The following is an 18828-nucleotide window of genomic DNA, read 5'->3' as shown; positions in this document are numbered from 1 at the left end:
AGTACTTTGCGTTACAGAGAAGAAGTTATAAGTGCCTTTGATTAAGCAGGAATCAGCATTTTAAATTTATCTTTTCCTACAGGACATGCTAGTAGTATTAAATCCTACCGTGTAATATAAATTTAGCATTAAACCTTCTCCATAAACGGTATCTAAGAAAGGTACTTCCACAGCTACTCACCAAATTATACTCAAATAACATTGTCCTAGAACCTCCCTGTTAGCATCCCTGGGATTCCAAAGAGAAATGAAACAGCAAGAATGGTACACTAGATTAATTGCAAAATATTTGTTCTATACAGGGGAGATGCTTATGCTTGGTTTGGGTGTGTTTACTAATCACAGAGTGGATTTAATGAAAAAATATCTATATCTTTTTACACTCCTTTGTCCAAAGTGGAAGGAAACTTTTAAGGAGTTTCCAGGAAATGTATAGAAGAATAGTTTGAGTTGGAGGAGGCCTTTAGATAGACCTTAAACTCACACCTGCTCTCCTGAGAAACTAAATCCTGTTCACAGTGTCTGTGGACAATATCTATCAGGACAGACTAAATCAATTCTGAGCTCACAAGACAGTCTTAAAAATAACTGGAATAAGAATATAAATACACCTTATTCAGGAGGAACTGGAGTCCCTCCAGGATTACTGAGCCTGGTGCTGCCAGTGATGTGGATGGACAATGTAGTCAGGATTTAAGCCTGGAACAAGTCTTGATTCTGGATTTTGGTGAAAACACTCCCTGGTCATATGATATTCAGATGAAAGATAGCAGATATTTGCTACTATTCAGGTTTCCCATTCTAAAAATGCAATAAAGTGTTCACATGGCTCTTCATCTGGGTGTTCCCAGTGTGAGCATAAAAGGGATTTCATCTGTTCAGAACTGGTTATCAAATAAACCAGTTAACCAGAGAAATTGTAGAGAAACAACTCAAATCCCTAGCAGAGATAAGAATAGCTGACACACCTCACAGACCAGACAGGCTGCTCTTTTTACATCTGCAGTGTTGATTTTTGACGATTTTGACAACAACATGTGACTCTGGAAGATAGACCTGACCTGTTCTTGTATAATTTTCATGGATAGTTTTTTCAAAGGCTAGCACCCTCAATGCAAAGTTTATCACTCACCAAAAAAAGAAATCTTATCCTAGAAAAAAACATGAAGTGGATTTCAAGAGCTGTACTCTAGAAAGTCTTTGAGGCCAGTAATCTCCCAGTCAGATCATTTGCAGTGTATATCAATTGTGTATTTCCTAGAATGTACTCCCCCAATTTTTTATGACAGACTGAAGTCTGGCAGACAAAATATGGAGGAGACCATGGATTTTATCATGCAGAATACAGTTTCTGGTAATCCCAAACAAGCAGTTTGGGATTAGTATTGTTCAGAGGCTAATTGAAGGAGATGCATAATCTGGAATAGAGCCATGCTTTCCTCTTAAACCGAGGATTCCTTTCAATTCCCTGTGAGTTAAACTTCCAGTTTAGGACAAAGTGCAGTGGAAGACAGATGTTGATCTGAGTATAAGTAAATCAACCATATAAATATGTCTAAGTTATACTCCTTATGCATGATTGACACTCCAAGCCCTGCAGCTGCAATGTCAGAGATTCATGTAGAGTGACAACTAGTGGCTTCAGGGGTTCAGTTGTAAGAGAACTGTGCCCTGCTCAGGGTAGTATGTGCTTCAGAAGAGCAAGTATCTTGGAGTCACATGAGGCCAAAAGAGTCAATTTTCTGGTAGAGAAGGATTTGGAGCTGACCAACACAGAGAGGGTCTAATGTGAAAAGAATGGAGAAATGGGGGATTGTGTAGTGCCACTACCAAAACAAATGTCTCAAACTGGCAATAGAAAACACAGCTGAGCAACTGAATGCAAGAAATCAATTGCTCTCTCTAGACCTGCCAAGTTACCTGCCCACAGAAATGTCAGGTTTTTTGGTGATTTTGGTTTTAGTGCTCAGCAGAAGAAATCTCTGTCTTCATCTTTTAAATGTCCGGGGTGTGTTCCATAGCTTGACTCCACTACTAGAAACTATGGAAAAACCCCCTGAACTTAAACAAATAGAAGTGGATTCCTTACTGGCTGGGGTTACTGCTTCTGCAGAGGAGGTCACTGAGCAATGCATAAAAAAATAGGGCTGTGTTGGTTTTAGGCAAGCAATAGCACAGAAATAGGAGGGAAAAAAGTGAGCAAACACATCCTCAAGGTTATGTGATATGTGATAGACACTCTGCAGAAAATAAGGATTACTACTCCTCGTGCGCTGACACTGGATATCACAAACCTCTTTGATCTGGTGTGCAATAAAGACTGGCAGCCCATCTGTACATTGTTTGCTCTTTTCCTGAATCACTTGCCTCAGTGTCCCAGTGCTGGTTCCCCAGTACCCATTTGATCACAAGAAACTTATGGCAATGCCTGGCTTCTTGCCATTACAGTTTATCATAAAATAATTATAAAAGTCATATTGGTGATGTTTACAAAGTGCCTGTAAAAACACATCAAGTAAGATATTCTGCTCTCTCTGCTACCTACTCTGGTACATAGAATGTGCAAGTGCAGAATCCATAAAGAGCTTGCCATAGTCTGTGATTTATAGAAACACAGAAAATGAAATAGAAATAGAACTACAATGGCTAGAAATACAATAGCTAGTTTAACTTCAGACATAAATTCAATCACAGGACTTGATCCAAATCCTGGGTCACATTTTCAACAGTTTTTCCTGAGATCAGGGAGAATTCACATTTTGGGTACCAGTATGTACCAGAAACTTATGGCCTGGCTAGACTTGACAATATGAAGAGTTGCTGAGAAGACGCAAACTAGGATGTTTTAGGCAAAGGGTAGCTTGATGTGATGGGGTCTGCCCTGTGAAACTTAAGGGACACAGCTCAGTTGGTCATGGCATGGAGCTGTGCTGGTATTCTAAAGGAGAAAGCTTCTCCAACAAGCTTTTCAGTGGGGAGTTCCCAGTCCCAGAGCCATTTCTCAGCAGTGGTGCCTCCTGCCTGTGAGCACTTCCCGAGGCTGACACCCCTGAGCTGTGCAGCTGGGACGGGCCAAGGGCAGCAGGAAGCCCTCTGCCCATCGTGCCCCATCTCCAGGGTGCCTTGTTTCCACTGACCACAGGAGATCCCTGCACTACTGCAGTGGCTTAAAGTCTTTGAACCCTCAGAGTCTTCAATTCTGGCCCCATGAGTGCCCTCAATCTCACCATGTTACCCAGCTCTCCCCAGGTGTTCCTCCTTTCTCCCTGGGAGCTGGGCAGTCGGCTGCAGGAGACAGATACCACACAAAACATTTTTAGTCATTCAAGTTCATTTCCCACAGAGGCCAGGCCATGCTGGGTGAGCTGTCCCTGCCACGTTCCTCGCTTGGCTTCTGCCATGGCCTGACAGTTCTGCACCTTTCCCTTGCACCAGAACCGGCCTGGGAGTCTGTCAGCTGGACAGGAGGATGATGAGATGCCAGCTCCAGGAAACAGTTCCTGAAAATTTTCAGCAGCCAGCAGCCTGCTTGGTTTCTCTTTTTCCCTGTTTTCTTTCCATAAGGCTCATTTGCTGTTTTCAATTGCCATGTTTATTTGTTGCTGAAGCCTTGGCAGCACTTTATCTGCTGGCTCAAGTTCGTGGTAACAGTCATGACCACAGCAGTCAGATGAAAAGTGAATATTGAAATGCGGGCTTGAGTTGGAAACATCAAAACCAGGGAGGCAAAAACAATACTGAAACCTGTCAGAGGTTTACAGCTATGAAACCTTAAAGGAGAAGCTAACTGCTTGTTAGCTTCTCCTTTGTTTGGTTTGTTTCATATCTATCACTTGCTCATGACTCAGTTCCAAAATATGTTTCTATTTCCCAAAATTATTTCACTGATGTACATTTATTATGAAATAATTTGAGCTGCATATTTTTAAAGCTGCTCATTGATAAAAATATTTTCCTATGAACTGGAAGCAGCTGTCTGTGAACCACATTGATAAAATTAATAAAGTAAAAATTATCTTGTAAGAATTGACCTTGACTGTTACACAGTCTACACATGCTTACATTCCCCTAGTGATTTTCCTGATATTAGTTATAAATTCAGAGATGGGTTAATGTTTTGGCAAAATATTCAGAGCTTCCCAACTTGGCTGACTAATGAGCACCAAAACCAGATGTTCATCCTGACATTTCAAAGTAACAAATACACTTACTGCACAGTTAGCAAAAGCAACAGAAATCAATATTTTTTAACTGTAAAGCAGACTACAAAAAAAAAAAAAAAAAAAAAAAAAAAAAAAAGAAGAAAAAGTGGGAGAGGACCTATCTACTTTTACCCAATGACAAGGTGAAATTTTTAGAATTTCCTCATTTTCTGAAAAGCAGAGCAAAACACTCCCTTTGGCAATACATAAGAAAAAAAGAGAAACCACTGGTTCTCCTCCCTGCAGTCAGTTCACAAAGCAAAACAGAAGACATGCATGGAAAACTTCTAAATATCCTACCTTCTGATGGTCATGGAAATACTTGGAATTTGCTTTGGTGAGGACAGAAGTCTAGTTTCAGATAGAAAGACGAGTGCATCATGACCTTAGATGTCCAATTAATGGCTTTGATTCTTCTGTTTTGAAGGAAAGGACCTAAAACACTGCCAAGTTAAACTGAAATCAGAGAACTTTCCACATCAGCTCATCAAGGAATGAACATGCTGCTGTCTGCTTGAGGCTGCTGGGTCCGGCACAGGGAGGAAACATCCATTCTTGTCTCATCCTTCAGGCTTTAAAATGACTCTGTAAGAAACACTTTTAACCAGTTGCTTCTTAAAATTTTCCTCACATAAGCCTGTGTGGATTGAGTATTCTTCTGGCTTCTTATTGTCAGTCCTAATCCTGCCATATTTTTAAGGGCTCTGCTGTTATTAAGCACTGTGCCAATACCTCTCAAAAGCTACAACTCTCAGCTTTCCAAACACAGCGGTAAATTTGTAAGTAATGTTTTCAGTCATGCCAAAATGACTTGGGCTCTAAGCCAGAAATGACTTAGAGATGTATGTTTGTACTGGCAAAACCATTTAATCCTTCATTCAGCCTCACTGAGTGTCTGCCTGTACTTCTACATGCCAAAGGGCAAGAGACAAGGAAGATACATCCTTGCAAAGCTTTCAGCTCATCCTTCTTTTAGCATGCTGCTGAGCTGCTTTGCACACTTAGGTGTAATCAGGCACAAGAACAGTGTTAGAAATACACACACACATCTGTCTCTCCCTGACAGGAACACTCAATTCTTTGTGAGATTTACTGTGAGAAGAGCAAATGTTTTGGGACAATGACTTCTGGCTTTCCCCTGCATAGTTCTTGGTGCCTAAGTCATTTATTTGCAGAGCAGATCTCTCAAAGCTGACAGATCCTGATCGCACTAAGCCGATGAAATAAATGCACTGTGCTGCCAACTAAGGAGATATTTCTCAGATAATCCAGTCTGCTGGCAGGACAGAGTCTCTCGAGAATTGTATCCCAAAGGCATTCCAGCTAATTCGGTGCATGAACTTGCATGAGCTCCAGGTGACAGCTGAGACAGGGCAAATCAGCACCACGGGAGCCACACTGTGAGCTGAAATCCTGCCAGAGCTGGTGCCCCAGGCTGGCACAGAGAGGTTCAGCTGGGTGCAGGGGGATGCTGAGAACAGCAGCCACAGAAACAGCTCAGCTTCACTGTATTCAAATGTCTCCTTCCATTCCATGCCACAGTGCCTGAAGCCCCCCCAGAATGCTCCTACACTAGGAAAGGAAGGCCCATGGAGATTGTGAGCAAAGGTGTGAGAAGTGGGCTTCTGACACTGTCTTGAGCTATTTTCCAAGGTAACTGGATCTGTTTTTCCTCCACAGCTGCACATACTTCAGTGCAAGTTTATGCATGAACATTCATTTAGGAGTAAGAATTTCCTATCTTGACTTAATTAAAGTTACTTAAAAAAAATAAATCTCCTTAAATTAAGTCAAGAGTCTTACTTTTGTCCTCATGTAGCTTTGTACCAGGGTTGCTGGAAGTGCAAATTAAACCAGATGTAGTCAGTTCAGTACCAGTGTATGTGATGAGGAAATGCTCCTGTGAGCTGATCATCTGAGGATTTTGCACTACATTTCTCCTCAGCAGTCACAAGCAGCAAAACACTTCAAGGCCTAAGCCACAGTAGCATGGTTGGATGACAGAGTCCATAAACAGCTTGCCATAGCCTGTGATTAATAGAAATATAGAAAATGAAATAGAAATAGAAATAAAAATAGAATGGCTAGTTTAACTGCAGGCACAAATCCCATCACAGGACTTGACCCAAATCCACAGGAGTTTTTTCTGGCATCGGGGAGAATTCACAGTTTGGGCACCAGTGATGGCAATGCCTGGCTTCTTGCCATTACAGTTCATCAGAAAATAATTATAAAAGTAATACTTTTACTCGATTATGCTTTGTAAGCATCCCTTGGTGATGTTTACAAAGTGCCTGTAAAGACACATCAAGTAAGGTATTCTGCTCTCTCTCCTACTGACTCCTGTACATAGAGAGCTGTTATTTCTCAGCCCATTGGCTGCTCATTCTTTTATATGGAAAAAAGACATTCCAACTCTTTGTCTAAAGACAGCAAAAATTCTGGAGACATGCAGCAACTAACATTTACTAATCTACTAAGAGCAGTTTCTCTTTGCTGGTCTCTAAAGGAATGACAGAGAAGGTTGAAGGGCCAGCTTCTCAGGCCAGATTTAAAAATCACTGTTCTCTTCATATGCCTACATAGGCATTTACACTAGGAGATATTCCCATGTTGGAACACCATGTGAACAGAGATGTGATTTATACCTATAAATTCTACCCTTACAGATTTCCATTTGGCATGCACACAGAAATGCAAGCCATTGGGAGGTGTGGGTGGTAGGAAAGAAGCAAGCAAATAAATTGTCTATTCATCTCTGAGGGGGGTTATCACTTTCAAGCCCATGTTCTGATAAGACTAATTAGCAGTAATACACAACGAAGGGACAGGGAAGATAGGAAAACTTTAACCCCCAGGAAAATATACATAACTTGTTATGGTTAATATGCAGGTTTCTTTGGTTGATATCTTCAACAGCAGAGTTATAATACTTAAAGAAAAACATGTGCCATCTTTTAAGTGTTCTGTGATTTAGCAAAGTCCCAGGACCTAGAAGCAGAGAACTATCCATTCCCATTTGCCTTCATGTATCATTCTGACTCCTTTGCTGTTTGTTAAATTTTGAATTAAGCTCAAATGACCTGACTTCCTTGAGGCTGAAGTCACCTCAGCAGTTATATTAAGGCTCTCAACACTAAACAAAACTGTCCCTGTTCCAAGCGGAATGAACAGGAGGCTGAATTAAACATGGACTACAGAATATCTTAAAGTGATTAAATGTTTAAAATCATCAATGGCAAATTTTCTGGGCTTTCTTTTAGCTGTTTGAGGAAACGCTATCTTAGTCTTCTCAGAGAAGAAATTGGTTGTTTGGCAGGACACAGCGGAGAGTCCTAATTGAGCATCATGTATTTATTTTCATTTAAAACCTGTCTTTGTGGAAGGTGGCATTAGATGGTAGTTTCTTCTCAGATTACCTTCATGTCCTTTTTCTTCTATAACCAATCTCCTTCAGGTTCTCTTCTCATAATTCCTGGCTCTCCCTTATGATTCATGCTTTCTCTCAAAGTCAAAAGGATTTTTGTTTTGCAATTTTCCTACCATTCTCCAGTTAGCTAAATTGTATAGTGACTTCTGGGATTAAATTAGTCACCAAATTTACAAGCTGGAAGGCATAAGTTGCTTTTTCATTGTAAAATGGCAATTTTCAGGCAGCTGAAAAGGAATTCTCAGAGCCACACAAAGATCTGAAATTCTGAAAATAAGAATCTTTCTCTGCTTCAGACATCTCCATCACCCTGCCTTCCTAACTCACCTGATAAAGGTGCCATTTGTTGCTCACTTGCACAGGTTGGCGACTGTGGCACCTCAAACATTGCCACTATCACATCTTTGAATTCAAAATCAGGAGGCAGAGCTGAGAGGGACATAAGTAATCAGAAGTATGCATTAAAGTAAAATAATTTATCCGACCAGGCTTCACTTAATTTTCTGCTTTGAGATCTTAGGAGGAAGTTGTGATTCCCATTCTCATCTACCCACTGAGAAAGACAACAGCAGTGCCTCTGGCAATGCATTCAGCTTGATTGCCTGCAGGAACTGCTTCCTTGCGGGTGATTTCTGAATGTCTGCCAGACTACAGCACTGGAGATATCACAGGTGGGCCTTCCTTTTGGGCCCCAATTTAGTAATTTAGTTTATTCTAAATTACCTTCCAAAATGCATATCAAAAAAGAGCTGTGAAAGGCTAAGGCTGCCCTTTACTTTCTTGCTGGGGAGGAGAATGATTCCATTTCCAGAGTCCTCACTGGTGCCCTTTCTGAACACTGTTACCTTCTTCCTCCTTTTCTCTCTTGCTTTTCTCAAGTGTCTGGTCAAATCTGCAAGGCAATCAAATGCTTTGTGAGTGTCCATATTAGCTGCTGTGAGGAGAAGGTGGAAAGGGTATGGAACAGGATGGAGTAGGATCTATTGTCTCTGTTTCTGGCACTGGAAAAGGAATGGCAACAGGGAGGTTTCCTTAACTGGAGATTCCAGAAACACACAAATATAGAGAGAGTTCATATTTATTCTGAAAACAGAAGCAGTCAGAAGACATGGAAAGAAAGAGCATGAAGTGGACTATGTTTCAAATCTTTGTATTTCCTTCATGCACTTCGAATATGTTCTCATTAAGGGTGCAGTAGAAGTTTCCAAATCTGATACTAATTTTTGAACTTGCAAGTTAATGTTTTAACATCTATATGACACAGGTTATAGTTTATTAAATAACCATTAGTTGTGAATTTCAAGTAGATATTATTCACGCTTTTATCACATATACATGAAGACATATAATTTTTTGTTTTGCTTTTTTCTTAAGGGCCTGAGTTTTTTAATTGTAAAGAATACGTGTGAATTTCAATTTTCAGAACAGAATAACTTTCTAGTACTTACACTGAATTCTTGAAAGTCAAAACAAAGACATGAATATCAGAAAGCTGAATTCTGAATAATGACTTTTAATATTGTTTCTGGTGGTGCTGGGACTAGAAATGGTCAGGTTTCAAATCAGGTCTTTAAATCCACATCTATCCTGTAGGTGGTCCAGTGTTAGAGAACAGAATCACTGAGGTTGGAAAAGACCTCTGAGATAATTGAGTTCAACCATGAACCCAGCACTGCCATGCTCACCACTAACAGTGTCCCCAGGTGCCTTTGTACACCTCCAGGAGTGGTGATTCCATCACTTCCACGGGTAGCCTGCTCCAGCTCCCGACCATGCTTTCAGTGAAGACATTTTTCCTTCTATCCAATCTAAACCTCCCCTGAGGCTGAGGGCTGTTTCCTCTTGTCCTATTGCTCGTTACCTGGGAGAAGAGGCCGATCCGCAGGTGCTGCACCCTCCTTTCAGGCAGCTGTAGAGAGCGATAGATCGGGCCGTCCCCTCACCCCGAGCCTCCTTTCCTCCAGGCTGAACCCCCCCAGCTCCATCAGCTGTTCCTCAGCAGATTTGTGCTCCAAACCCTTCCCCACCCTCGTCACCCTTCTCTGGGCATGAAAATACCATATACAATTACCCTGTATGTAGAGTCCTCTGACAGTGAATTTGCCCACTCAAAAACGGAGGGCTCTTTCCTGTCCTGAATCTACGCTTGCCTTCCTGGGGCAATCTGGGCTCAGCCCCAGCGCAATCCGGGCTCAATCCAGGCTCATTCCTGGCGTAATCCGGGCGCAATCCGGGCTCAATCCGGGCGCATTCCTGGCGCAATTCGGACTCAATCCGGATTCAATCCGAGCTCATTCCCGGCGCAATCTGAGTGCAGTCCGGGCTCATTCCCGGCGCAATCCGGGCTCAATCTGGACGCAATTCGGATTCGATCCCGGCCGCATTCCCGGCGCAATCCGGGCTCATTCCCGGCGCAATCCGGGCAAGCAGTTGCGCTGCAGTACCGGCAGTGCACAGCAGGGGGCGCGCGCAGGCCGCGTTCCCGCTCCCGGCAGGAGGCGGCGGCGGCCGGGAAGGGGCCGGGAAGGGGCCGGGAGCGGCCGCGAAGGGGCCGGGAAGGGCCGGGAAGGGCCGGGAAGGGCCGGGAAGGGGCCGGGAGCGGCCGCGAAGGGGCCGGGAAGGGCCGGGTACCGACACCGGCACCGACACCGGCACCGGAGCGGGCACGGGGAGGGGCTCGTGCGGTGGGCTCAGTGGCGGCCACGCTGGGGATCGTGATGGCCGCTGATAGGGCTGGGAGCACGTTTGGCTGCCGCTCAAGCTGCCGCTTGATGGTCTCAGAGGTGTCTCCCTGCCAGCCGAAACGATCCCGTGGTTCTGCAGCGCTGAAAGCCGCAGTGGCTGCCTCAAGGGCTGTGTCACAGGCACCTGCGATACCGAGGGTGGGTTTGGGGGAAAAACTGGGCCCTGGGGAACCAGCTATGGCTGGTTAAAAGGTCAGCGATTTCTTGCTTGCCAAGGGTGGTGTAAAACCTTGAGCAGATCCTGCTGTGAAGCTCTTGCTCAGGCAATGTGTGAAGTGCTTGGTTAATGTAAAACATATTTATAGTGATTTCTTTTAAGTGTGCTATAATTTAATAGGTAAGAGCCTGGTTAGTGATGACATGAGGGAAGGGATGATAGCACACAAATATTAGGAAGAATACTGTAATATCTGTGGAGGAGTTATGAGCAACCTGAGTTCCTATAGCATTAAGTTTTCTTTTAGGGGAAGGGTTTGTTTTGTTGGCTTGTGGGGTTTTTTTGTTATTATTTTCTTTTTCTTCTTTTTTTTAACAGACAGTATGGAATTCAAAATGGAAAATCTAAAATTAAATCTAAAGCTTCTAGCTTACAAGTGCGAGGTAAAAATGTGTCAGTCTTCAAAGTAATACTATTCCACATGGCAACCAGCAATATTTTCCATTCCTGTTTTTCTTTTCAAATGTTTTTTTTTCTGGTGCTGCTGAACTTCTTGCCCTCTTGAATCCGTTGCTTTCTGATAATAGAAGCGCTGCAAGCTCATCCTTCTTGAAAGGGGCTATTTATTCGGTAAAGCTTTTGTCATTCCACTTATGTAACTTCAAAACCAATTCCCAGTGCTTTCCTTTGTCTGCCTCTTTGTGAGAAGCATATGGATTCTTGGGCTGAATGGATATTATATCAATACTATGCACTGTGCTGCTCTATCAACATCAATTGCTGAGGTTGGGTCACCGACGCTGTACAGATGCAGAAAGGAAATGGTCTTGACAAACAGGATACTTGGGATTTTTCCAGGACAGTATTTAGAAAGAGCTGCCTCGTGAAATCCCCATTAGACAGCAGCACGACAAATATGCAGGCAGGCTACATGAAATACCACAGCAGCAAATGTGAATCCCTCCTTTTTTACTGAATTCTTGCTTGCTGCAATCATCACCATGCCTAAGTGAAGAACAGCAAAATGTATTGCATTATTAAGCACATGAAAGCTGGTGGCTAATAGAGAAAAACAGCTTCATTCCAAGGCACAGACAGGAAGCACATACTGTCCTGAATTTGTCTGCTTTTCCTTTAGAGAATGACGAGTGTTTAGCATTATACATCCCCTGGGTATCGGTGTTGAACCACGAGTGTTAGACACATGTAACTTTTCAAAGCATTCATACCACTGGCACAGTTACAAACACACTTGATGAAACCATCCCACACTATGAAAAGAGGTTTAGAACAATAGATTCAGAGTCAGCTTTTCTTCTTGGCATAAACCTGCTCAGAAGGCTTGAAACAGGTCAATTTATGGGCCTCTGAGAGAGCTGAAGTGGTGAAATGGACTATGTTGTTGAATGATTAAATTATATTTCATTGTTAAATTGTTTTTTCTCTTCCCTCTTTGTTTATCCTATTACTAAGCAGTGAGGTTTGCATTATTCATACAGTCTAGTAGAGAGACTCTGCAATACAGGAGTACTGACATTATTTCAACATGCAGTAATATCCTGAGATTATTCCATGCTCTTCCCACTAAGGATGATGGCACCCAGCTCCATTAAATAAGCCATACATGGCCCATTGCTAGTAAAAATACTCTTTTTTCATTAATAGAACCTGACAGGAGGAAAAACAAGACTCAGCCCACAATCTGCTGTCTTGAGGTTGCCATTGACAAACCATTTTACCCAAATATTTTCAGGCATTTGATGAGGATCCAGTGTCAGATGGATTGAAAAAGGAAATGACAGGAAGATTGTGAAGATTTTTGGGACAGACCTGAAAAGTGAAAATGTCTTTTCCAGATCTTTCCAACATTCCTCAAGCTGGCCAAAAAAGGGAAGGCAATTTGGATCTAAAGGCTATTTTAGTAGAGAATCCAGAAAGTGCTACTGGGGAAAAAACCCTTACCTTTGAAAACATCTTGGCTATCAAAGGAAAGAATTAGACTGTCGCTGGAATATTAAATTATTTGAAATATGAAGGACACTATTGAAAGGGGTATTGGAGATGATGGATTATACCTATTTGCTACACAGTGGCAAAATAGATGCATAGTACTACAGTTTCTAGTGTGCCTCTTTTGTATTTCTAGTGATTTATTGGCAGAATGCCTGTAAAAATAATGGAAAATCAAACAAAGCAACCAGTTAGTTAAAAAATGATAGCATTAATACTCTTAATCTGTTCAAAAGCCATATTTTTATTTTAGATAATATTAGTCACTTTTTAAATAGGGTATTGTATGTTGTGTCTGAGGTTAGAGCAGGTACATGGTGTTTGCATAACTCACAGGGTACAAAGATCTCTCTGCTATTTCTGGATGCTCACAGCACCACTGAACCAAAACTGTGAATTTGTAATGCACATTTTCTTCTTGAAATTCATGTGTATCTCTGATTATAATTCCTACAAATTGCTTGAATGTCTCTGTTTGAAGTCGTGTCAGAGTCAAGTCTTTTTAACAAAGTGATTTGCAGAAAATGAAAATATACTGAGCCCTTTTATCTTAAGTCTTATACTCCTAGCAGAAGAAATGGATCTGAGTAGACGAATGCTAACTCTTCATATGAAAAACTGGAAAATGTAAAAGAGGAAAAAATGCATGCACTGCTAACAACTGAAATCTAAATCTTTTTTTTGGATGCTCTAATTCTGAGAACTAAGAGAATGTGTGTTCTGCTGATGAGGTATCTTCACTGATGGAGAAGCAACAGCCTGAAAATAAATGAAAATTTACAGGGTACAGTCTAAAAATAATTTACCATAAAAACAGCTTTTGAAAAGTGCCATTTCAAAGCCTGTTTTTATAATGAAGGATACAAAATTACTTATCAAGTGTTTAATCACAAGCTTCTATGGTTTCTTGGCTGCTTTCTAATATGAGTATTACCATCCGGACTGATTTAGTTGGCCTGTTCCCTTGATGGCTTAAATTATTTACTATCATCCTTCTGGGAAAACAGGCTCCAGGAACACTCATTACAGTCTCTAGCACATGCCTTCTCTAAAGAAGGCTTTGGGTTTGTTTGGGGTTTTTTTCAAGCATTGGTTTTGTTTGTTTGTTTGTTTGTTTTTGGTGGGGGCTGTTTGTTTGTGCTTTTTGTGGGGTTTGGTGTGGTTTTTTGTTTTGTCTTGGTTTTGTTGTTGTTGTTGTTTTTTTTTTTTTGGTGGGGGTAGGAGGAGGTTTGGATAATTTTTTTCCCTTCTTATCCTTTGGATGAAAGTGCTGACAAAAAGCCACCCATAGGTTGTGAGGTGGTTGTTGCACACTCCATTCGGACCAGTTCAAATACTAGACACATAGTAATTCTTGCTGAGTACTGAGTTTCCTCTTGCATCAGGGAAGATGAGAGTAAAGAGATCCAGTAAATTAATCAACTTTTGTAGCAGATAGTAGGTCAGTGATAGCTGAGATAGGGAGAGCATGAATTTAGTAGGACTCATATTTTTTGAGAAATAAGTGCAACTTGCTTACACATGTTCAGAAGCAACTCTATTAGTCTTCTATGTCTCTTCAGCCATCCTTTGGTACGTTTGTTTAACATTCCAGAGTTCAAGAGACTTGAACTCAGTCGACCAGGTTAAAGTTTAAGTAGTCCCTATTCTGTGCCTGCCTTTCCTGCCTGAAAAGCTCCTCATTTGCTCCAGACCCCTGGGAATACCTGTGCAGTGGGACCCACCAGGCAGCCTGGGCTCAGGTGACCATCTGCTGGGGAGGGGATTGCACTCCTTACAGCTGGAGAGATTTCTGCTCTCCTCTCACTCTTGGTTGATGCTGCAGTGCCTTTGCTTCCAGTCCTCTTCTTCCTTTCAGTTGGGCAGGAACTGTGAGGAACAGAGGGAGGAACGGATTTCTTTAATTGAAGCATTGTTTTGTATTGACAATATCAGCACAATAACACCTGAGAGGGAAGGATTTTGAGTAGCAGAGTTTTATATCACATATGTGTGCACCTGCCATCCTGATCTCGAGCAGACTTCAATTCCCTAAAGGCTGTGGGCTGTGCCCTGCTCCAAATCACCCCTCTCTGCCTGCCTTGCTTCTGACAGCCTCTCACTTGCTTACAGCATGTCCTTGTCATTTGCTGTGCTCATCAGTTTGCTGGGCTCTTTCTGCTGTGTTCACAAGAAAACCTATTTCAGTGAGTCCAGCAGGGGCTTAAGGGTAAAACACTCAAGTGAATACCCTTTCTATCAGGAGTCCTGTGGATTTGCTGTCTTCAGCCACTATCATATGTCCTATTTATTCTACCAGGGTGCTGTTACACTTAATCAACACAGTTACCCAGAAATGCACCAGCAACAGGCCCACAGCCATACCCTACCCAGGAAACAGCAGGGAGCAGCTGTGATACAGGAAGAGCTGGTAATGCTAACCTGAAGCTACTGGATCATTCTTTAGTCATTCTTTTACTTGAGAAATGAACTAACTGAACAACAACTCCTTTGGGCTGAATTTTGTCGTTTTCATAATTAAGACTTTTCTGTTTAATGGGAGTTTTGACTTAGGAACCCAATCTCACATCTTTATTAGAGAGTGAAATTAAATGTTGAAATAGAAGCAGACAGGTTAGTGTAATATTGGATTTTCTCCCCCATACTCTGCTTTCCTGACTAATATGTTTGTATTTAGTTATTGAAATATCACATATGTGTAAATACATATAGAGATAGTCCATTATTCTGTACTATTTGAGTACATCTATTGTTTTGTCTTCTTTTTATCTTTTTTCATATATTAGACATGCTCAAAATTATACAGTCAGAAAAGTGAATCTCTTTTATGTTTTATGTATGTAACATAAAAGAGTCAAAGGCTATACCAGTTTTTCCATTCGCACATACTAGTGTAATGTTTGCAGAACATAGCCATAACATTTTCTTTGATTATTGTAATACATTTTGCATGCACACTGCTTGATATCAGCAGCAGAATACACTTCCTTTGTTACCAAGGAACATTACAGGCAGTCTCTATGTAGGCAGAATAGGCAGAATTAATCCAAGTTACTGAGTGACTTGAAAAATCTCTAGAGAACAAGCTTAGGCAATGGCATGGGTGATGTGCTAGCTTGGGCTCTACCAACAGAGTGACTGAATGAGCATCCCAGTTCTACACTGAGAGGCCTTTTCCGAGGAAGGCACTCATTATATTTTAGATAAAACATAAAACTGAGACTCTCACTGCTTGCAGTCATCAGAGACCTTAAACTACTTTTGTGATGTCAACACTAGTAGTGTGGCCAAGAGCCACACATGTCATTGCCTTCTACCCAATCAAATCCCCCAGTTGTTTCAGTCGTTTGTTAGACCCTTTTCAATTTCCATCTCCCAGCTCACATTCAAAATCATTCATTGATAGGCAGCCACTGTGCTCCTTCTTGGGTGCTCCTAACTCTTGGGGCTACTGTACAACATTTAATATTTCATCCTTCAGCATCCTCTGAAAGAAGGAGACATAGAAAGCCAGAAGAAGTACATGAATAAGTAAATACAGTATAAGTATTTAAAAGCTTGTTTCATAATTCCAGAGATGAACACCTGTCATAACTGGCAGCAGTTTAAATCTTGAGCAGAACTTTGCAGGATACTCACGGTGATACGAGCAAATTTTCTGAAATTCTAACAAGGGAAAGTGCTGGATTTTGCCCCTGGGATGGGGCAACCCTGGATGTAGAGACTGGGCAATGAGAGGATGGAGAGCAGAGCCACAGAAAGGGACCTGGGGGCCTGGTCCATGGCAAGCTGAACCTGAGCCAGCAGTGCCCTGGCAGCCAGGAGGGCCAACCCTGTCCTGGGGGGCATCAGGCACAGCATGGCCAGCAGGGCAAGGGAGGGATTGTCCTGCTCTGCTCTGAGCTGGGGCAGCCTCGCCTCGAGTGCTGGGGGCAGGTCTGGGTGCCACAGTATCAAAAGGACATTGAGCTGTTAGAGAGTGTCCAAAGAAGGCCCCCAAGGATGGTGAAGGGTCTGGTGGGGAATCTGTATGAGGAGTGGCTGAGGTCAATTAGTCTTTTCAGCCTGGAGGAGAGACTGAGGGGAGACCTCAGTGTGGTCCTCAACATCCTCAGAAGGGGAAGCAGAGGGTCAGGCATTGATCGCTTTACTCTTGTGACCAGTGACAGAACATGAGGAACAGGCGTGAAGCTGAGTCAGGGAGGCTTAGGCTGGATATCTGGAAAAAGTTTCTTCACCCAGAGAGCTGCTGGGCACTGTAACAGGCTCCCCAGCACCAAGGGGGAGTTCCAGAAGCCTTTGGACAATGCTTTCAGGCGCATGGTGTGATTTTTGGGGTGTCCTGCAGAGAGCCAGGAGATGGACTTGGTGATCCTGATGGATCCCTTCCAACTCAGGATATCCTATGATTCTCTGAAGTTTTAGCTATTAGGCCACTGATATTCAGGGGGAAACTCTTTCATTCTGCAGGTAGATAGGGCTGCTATTTATTTCTCATTCCCTTTTTAGTCTCCAATCATTTGTCCTTTCCAGTTATTTATTTGTAATGGAAATAAACATGGAGTAGCTTTCTTTGCAAGAAGTAGCAATCCTTAGCAGCAATTACTTCGTTGGAAACTTAGATGGATACTTTAGGAACCTTGCTTAAGTGGAATCCAGGATGGAAGACATCCAGGAAAATCTACTGGCGGCTCAGATTGTACTGAATAGTGTTAGAAGATGTAAGTCTCTCCAGAGATGCTTAAATCTCAACTAGATTCAACAACTGCAGCATCTGCTGCAGCTCTTGTTAAAATAAAACAAAGTAAAAGAATAGAATAAGATAAAAGCCAAATAAATTTAAGATACTAATAAGCCATGCTAAAGTGCAGTATCAATACTCAAATGAAAGGTAAAACTAGCAGCATGCAATCTAGAAAAAGGGATGTAACTGAAATCATATCAGAAATAAACTTCACCAATGCCAGTCACCAGGCAAAGATTTTCAAATAGGAGGTCCCTGTACAGGTGTATGGAGTATTGGCAACAGAACAAGAAAAGTTCAGCTGTGACTCAGTTTCACTAGAAAGGAGAGAAAGTTATTGATATAATGAACACAGTGAACTGTTATGTTTCAAGACTGTCATTCAATATTTTTTGTGCATCTGGAACATATTTTTCTTGGAACACAGGTAAAGATAAATCCTCATTTGAAGCCCAAAGAACTCAACAGAATTCTTTAAATTGACTTCAGTTGGTTTTTCACCACATCTGTGACTTGCACACCATGTAAGCAGAAGCTATAAATGAGAATCAGATGAATATTTTTGCCTTGCACTGTTGTGGACACCATTGCTATCATTCTGGATGGGAGAGCAGAAATATTTTTATTCAATTATTTTACTTTCTTGCAATGTTAATGAGGCATTGGTGACAATACCAATACCAGAACCTTATAAACAGCAAGAAACAATAGGGCTCTGGAGGGATGTAACCCTACCAGAGCTAACCCATCAACTTAATTTTAACCTGGCTCATTTGCTAATCTGGACCCAGAGTGCCCAATGCCAGGCATTAATAAATCCTCAATGCCCAGTCGTCAGGAGGCTGCCACAGGGACTTAAAATACCAATTTCAGGAGCTCAGAGGTTTCATGGTATTTTCCGCTATAGTTTTACCTCATTCAGCAGTCCTTAAGTTTCTTTTGGGCTTTCCATGAGTAGGCACTGACCCAGTATTTATCCTTTAATGAGGAACAGAAGCATTAAATGCTCTAAAGTTTTCCAATAAAGATGCGAGCCATTACTGAAATTCACTCATTTTATCCTAATAGCATCGCATTTCCTGCCAATAACTTAAAATATGCTGCTATTCTGCCTGAAAAGAAAAAAAAGGCCTTAACTCTAAAATAAGACTTTGGAAATGATATAATATAAACATGTGCTGACATTAATTACTGTAATATTTATGTATAAAACAGATGGTAGTGCTTTCAAAAACGTGTGAGCAATGATCAGAATGAATTCATTAGGCATTTATGCCGCTGTCATGTACTCACGTAGGTGTTGCCTTGGACCCTGCTATATGCTAAGGGGCTCTTTCTTTTTAAGTGAGGTTTTACCAAACAGATGGAAAACATTATTAACTACTGTTTTCCTTTCTTGTCAAATATGTTTTGTCTAATCATCACTATAATTACACATCCACATTCTAGTAAATCATGCTGTATAAACATTTAGAACAGAGTGGATTATTAGGGTGAAATGCAAAGTATTCCAGACATTAAAACAAAACAAACATGGACTG

This window comes from Ammospiza nelsoni, chromosome 1, assembly GCF_027579445.1.
Source record: "Ammospiza nelsoni isolate bAmmNel1 chromosome 1, bAmmNel1.pri, whole genome shotgun sequence".
NCBI classification, from domain to species: domain Eukaryota; kingdom Metazoa; phylum Chordata; class Aves; order Passeriformes; family Passerellidae; genus Ammospiza; species Ammospiza nelsoni.
Note: the sequence above shows the minus strand (reverse complement) of the source record.